Source organism: Lagopus leucura, unplaced genomic scaffold (assembly GCF_019238085.1).
Source record: "Lagopus leucura isolate 7727_CA_CO unplaced genomic scaffold, USGS_WTPT01 Super-Scaffold_100002, whole genome shotgun sequence".
NCBI lineage: Eukaryota > Metazoa > Chordata > Aves > Galliformes > Phasianidae > Lagopus > Lagopus leucura.
In genome coordinates, this window is record NW_024962263.1 from 16,024,324 (window position 1) to 16,030,391 (window position 6,068).

At 34.6% G+C, this 6,068-nt stretch overlaps 1 long non-coding RNA gene across 1 annotated transcript in view; it reads left to right on the forward strand.

Annotated features, from left to right (window-relative positions):
- Positions 1–828: 828 nt before the first annotated feature.
- LOC122178505 overlaps positions 829–6,068 on the forward strand; it is a 46,876-nt gene continuing 41,636 nt past the window's right edge. Inside the window, exon 1 of the long non-coding RNA XR_006178356.1 lies at positions 829–1,039. This is a non-coding gene — a long non-coding RNA (uncharacterized LOC122178505). The remainder of the gene's footprint in view (positions 1,040–6,068) is intronic.

The following is a 6,068-nucleotide window of genomic DNA, read 5'->3' on the forward strand; positions in this document are numbered from 1 at the left end:
ATTCTCACCCTTGGTCTTATCATGACGAGAATAAAGTGAAGGAAACCAGGAAGGAAGAGGGGAGATTTTCACTATTTCTCCCTCCCTGCAAAGACTATATATCATGGTTTTTGTGTAGAGAAAGATTTTAAATCTTAAGCATTCCAGAAGCATGCTGAAGAAAAGTAAATATCCCACTGATATAGTATTACATTGCAGTACTGCTTCTATTCATGGTCTTCAGGGCCTGCTTTGCTGCTGCTGTGTTGACATATACATCTGCCTCATGAACTGTTGCATCACTTACACAAAGGCACAGAAAAGAAGAATGTGAAGCAAAATCTGTGAATCTTACCATTAAAGTATTTTGCACTGCATCAGGACCTATTACAGAAGCATGCTTCTTGGATTAATCGAGGCTTGACACAGTGAATGGCAAGACAGTATTTTACAGAGTGGGCACTGGAGCTGGTTGGAACCTAATGATGTACAGTGAAGATAATTGCTTGCAAACTAAATCCTGTGAAGAAGACTATTGTATTAAATGACATAAAAGAATTACTCTAGCATTCTTTCTCCCTAGTGATTTTGAGACAAAGAAAGTTGGCATGCAAAGCCAGCATTAATTGTACCACAGAGAAGAGTGCAGAGCCAGATGCATATCCTATGTCGAGCAAAACCAGAAACCACCAGGGAAAGGAAGAAAGGGAAAGTGAGTGACTATGGTTGAAAGCCTGTAGCTCCAAAACATCAAAACACCTCATTAACATTCCTTCCCCTGAACTCTGTATAGAACTTTTTTTTGCCTCTCTCTTTTTTCCCCACAGTAGCTTACTGATCTATCCTTGATTCTCACATCCTCTTTTAATAATAAAACCTGGACAAATTCAATTAAAATGTGAGTCTTGCAATACATCACAGCCTTAATCTCTTGTATGATATTTATTGCTAAAGTCACCTGCTAATGATTAACAGAAACTTCAGGAGAGAACTACCTGTTATCTGCATAAACAGTTACCATGAAGACAATCTTCTGTTATTATCCAAGTCATGGTACATGGTAAGTGGCTTTCCACATACACTAGTCTGAATGACTTGCTTATGAGAACCTTGCTTTCTACTCTTGCAAACCACATAACTGTATAAGAAATATAGAAGATACACTAAATAATATCTTACTGTCTTAATATTCTGTTTTTATCAAGTTCTTTAACTGGAGAAGCAAAGCTAGAGATTTCACAAAATGCATGCCCTTGTCACTGCTCTAAATGAACACCAGATTTATGATTTCCCATTCTTTAGGAAGATGTGATGAACATTTATTTCTCTGTAGTGATTCCAGCTTTGCTAGATTTTTAAGCAATCTAAATGCCCCGTTGTTAAAAAATTCTCTCCGGGGTGGAAAATAAGATAGCTTGTAAATTAGTTGAATGACTAAACGTAAATCATCACATTTTCTTAAGCAGATGAGGACACCTACATGCAAGTAAGTATAGATAAGTAAAATAAGACTTCAAATTCACTTATCTGCATCTGTTTTCACTCAGTAGGGTTGTTGTAGTGTTTATTTTTATTAATGAAAGGAAGAAAGAAGCTAATGAGAAAACAATGAAGTAAGAAAGAGTGGAAGAAAGGGTGTGACAGTTTTTTATCTGATGTATTTATAAAAAACTTTTCTGAAACCCTTCATTTAAAACTTCATTTTGGCAATGCCACTTCCGATAACCAAAATGGGGGTAGTTCAGGTTGAAAATGTTTCTGATCTGCAACTTCTGTTCTCTACCAAAACCTTTTTAAATTCAAGGTTTTTCAAAGCCAAGATTGAGGACAAAAACTAAATTATCATTAAAATATAAGGTAATTGAGTTCTTAAAAAAGATACGGCGGAGACTTCTTATTTTTATCTCTCCACACAGATAAAGTCTGTTGAAAGTTCTTAGAATAATAAAGTACTGGATAGATTGAGGAAAGTGCTTATGCACAACTTGGAAAATTAGGAATTCAGAGTGATAGGGAGGGTTAATTTCAGGGACACTGCAGTAACACTGACACTATTTTGAGCCCGTTACCATTTTGGCAGATGAAGAAGTGCCTTCATTTTTTAGAAATGGTAGATGACCAATGACAGTGAGCAATCCTAACTTTTATTTTAATCCTCAATTATTGTATGTATCAAAGGGCCACCATTTAGTACCTATACCCTATTGAACTTGATCTAGTTCTTATCTCCTCAATGTATCTTATTGGTTTCTGTGGCCATTTTAAATGACTCCTACTCTCTGAATCTTCTCCCACAAGAATAGTGATTATGCATTTGATTTTAATAACTGGTATAGACTCATAAATCTCCAGGTAGTACAAATTGCTGTACAGGATTTTTAACTTCATGTCTGGGGGTTGAAGAGAGGTATTTGAAAATTATTCTTGCTTAGGGACACAAACTCATGCATTATTTTGTCCTCAGACGAGTAGGAAACAACCAGGGGCAAACCTTGCTTCTGTGATAGGATAAAGTTCATTGGAAGCAAAAGCAGGTATGCTATCAGATACACAGTGAGGACACGAACTCCCTAGTGTGGTGTTGATATTCATTCTTCAAGGACTGACTGTTCTGCAAAGAGCAAGGAGTTTGTGGCAGTGGCTAAGTTAAAGCCAGAAGACAGTGCTGCCTGAATCCTCAAATTCTGCTCCCCCCTGCAGATATTTGGAATGCTACTTCAATCATGGATCATCGGGAGCAAAAGTAGTTCCACTACTTAATACAGAGAATAGCTTATTTTCTGTTTCTTTCATTTTCTTTGTGCTGAAAGAATAACTTACAGGAGGGACTATCTCACATTCAGCTTCAGAAAAGCCAGAGGGTTTCACTGAGCAGGATACCAGGGACCAAAGTAGAAGCAGCCCTTTTTCTAGCTATCAGAGAAGGTTTGCATTGGTTTCAAGCTTAATAGCTGCTAGCCAGACTCTAATTCAAAGTATTTGTTCTCAAGAAAAGCTTAGGAGCAGTATTCAATTAGGAGCAGCCAGTGCTATTCCACTTTACAATTGCTTAAAGGCATTTTAGCAGAGAGTTTTCATTTGAGATACAAGAAGGGTTAACACTTTCTTTCTGCACAGTGGCCTATATTAGTATATGAGTCTTTCACTTGTGGTCTTAGTAATAAATAAATAAATAAAAAATAAAGTGCTACATCCTGTGAGGTCAAGTTGCCTGCAGCTAGGAAGGTCATGAGAAGAGAAGATGAGGGAGGAAATAACTGAAGAGATTGTTTAAAGGAGCACAAAATTCAGGGAATCAGAGAGGGAATCTTCTGTGGAAAATGAGAGGGAAATAGAAAAAGAAAAAAAAAATTGAAGAAAAATAAATTACGAGGGTAACAAGGAATAAGGGAAGAAAAAAAAATGAAAGGAGGAACATAGAAAAGAACCACTTAGGAAATAAAAAAGCAAATCATCTAGGATAAAATAATAGCAAAGGAGTTACTGAATACTGTACCACCTGTCTTTTACATAAGGCATTCTCTTTGATCTGTTAACAAAAATCTTCACCTCTGTTTTAGTAGAGAATTCAGTTTTTCAACTTGCTTTTTTGTTTATTTTCCTTGTTTTTTGGTTTTTGGTTTTTGGTTTTTTTTTTTAATAGCATTATGGAAAAAGAGCCATATTTAGTCTCATCACTTGAGATCCAGATTTGGAATTAAGATGATTTAGTTATCATTTAATTATGTTTCTTTTTAATCGATGAAAATATTCTTTCCCTATACAAAACAAGCAAATAAATAAATAAATAAATAATCTCTTCACTCTCCTAATAAACTTCACCAAGAGAAGATGCATTTATTTTTAGAAGTCAGCTGATTGTCTCTCATTTCATTCAGAGGTTTGTAACTTTTAAAGATGGAAATTATTCTAATTAACTCCTTACTTTGTGGTCCCTCAATGAAACAATGCTTTCATATGCACCAGGTCTACACAGGCTATCAATATATTCTTTATTTTCCATGACTGCATGTGAGGCTTATTTTTACACATAGTTCTGTAGAATGTACATTTTTTCATCAGATCATAAATTTTCCTTTGAACAGTTTCAGCTGCTGATAATTTAAGCAGCATTGTACATTCCCAATTTAAAACAGGAAGTTTTTGTTTTCATGTTGTTTATCTGACAGGAATGATCTTTAGTTTCTGAATCTCACTTTGATTTGCTTCTCTGACTTGAACCCCAATTGTGCTAAGCTGCTTGGAATTCTAACTAGCCTCTTGAATTCTTCAGCAATTTAATTCTCCTTTTTTTTTTTTCTTCTGTATTTCCCTATTCTCTTTCCCTTTTTTGGTCTTTTTTTTTTTTTTTTTTTTTACTTAAAATATTTCCTTTGAATTCTTTAGTTTTTTATCACATCTTCAGGCAATTTTCTGTGTTTCTACAGAAACATGAGACATTGCTTTTCAGTGTAAATATTCCTTGAAGGTCTCACAAAAATTATCTATAATCAACTTAGTATAAAAATATTTTCTTATTGTTATTAACCCCTTCTGATTATGTCACTTACGATTTCTTTAAAGTATCAGTCATTTCAATTAGGGCAGCAGCAAGATAGTCAGCTTACACCCAGAAGCCCTACATACTATAGTAATTTATTATATTGTATGGCCAAATGACATAAACGTTTAAAGGAATTTCAGAACAAATTTATTAATATCAATATCAAAGGAGAATATCAATTGCCTGTGTAGTGTATGACATTTTAAGGAGCTGAAATACAGCATTTAAAATTTCAAAATCTTTAAGAATTTTTAAGATAATGTGTATTTGTAAAATACTGAAGATATTTGGACATGAATATAGCAGGAAAGAGAAAGAGTTCTTTGGTTTAAAATAAGTATTGATTAATAATCTGACCTTCTAAAATGATCTACATAGGAATCCTTATCTATTTATATTCTCTTTAACTGAGATACATTCTCTGAGGAAATATGAACTTCCTAAAACAAGAGAGACTGACTGAATTAAAATAGCAATATACCCCTTTAAAAAAAGAACTACTGATGATGGAGCAAATCCTTTATTTCAGCCTATTTTGCTTCTTTGTCTATGTATTTTAAGAGTGCCTTCTTCCCCCCTCACATAAATATACAAAATTCCCTGTAATATTCAGTATTGACTATGGATGGGAGCCTCAGAGAGGAAGAAATACTTCTCTACCATATCTCATAACCTCTTTAGTATTGTTAGAATATTAATGTCTAAAAATTGTTAAAATTCGTAAGTCTTATCTCCTTAGTCAACACTTACGAATATGCTCTCATACCAAAGAGGATGCGAAACAGTACCAAGGAACAGTTTGCACTCAGGTACCACATACACAAAGTAGCAGATAAAACAAGATCCATGTCTGCTTTCTTGCTTCTTTGCCTCTTTTAGCATACATTAAAATCCACAAGTGCTCTAAATATCAGAATACTTTCCTCCAACTCCGCGCTTCATCTACTTGTAAGAAAAATGTCTCATTATACAAGAGTTTAGTTACTTATCACTTTGAGAAGTCACACAGCTTTCCCTGGCATAGGGGAAGTGATGGGACAAGAAAACATTTAATGGCATTTTTCACATACATTCATTTGGCTAATTTGACCGAAGTTTTGGAATCGCTGCATTTTATTTCTCTCTGTAGTGTAATAGTTTTTATTTTAGCCCTTCAGACCTTTGGGGAGAGAATATCACTATGTCACTTTCTTCAGCAATTTTCAGTATTTTTATTCTTTCCATTATTCCTTTCCTGAAAAAGAATGAAACCACTTTCCTTAATGCAAAATGCCTACACTATAATTCAAGACTGTTTTCCTCAATTTCCTCCGCACTGGAAGAAAACACTAATATTCTCTCTACCTATTCAGCAGGAGTTACAAACATCCATAGTATGAGTACCTCAGTAGCATTTTCCGGAGTGCTGTGGAGATCTTGCCTATAATTTCTCTCCTCTTTGTAAGGCATCAGAATTCTGGCCTTATTTTTATGCCATCGGTGACCATTTTTCTTTTTCCCTTCTCTTCTCTTCTCTTCTCTTCTCTTCTCTTCTCTTCTCTTCTCT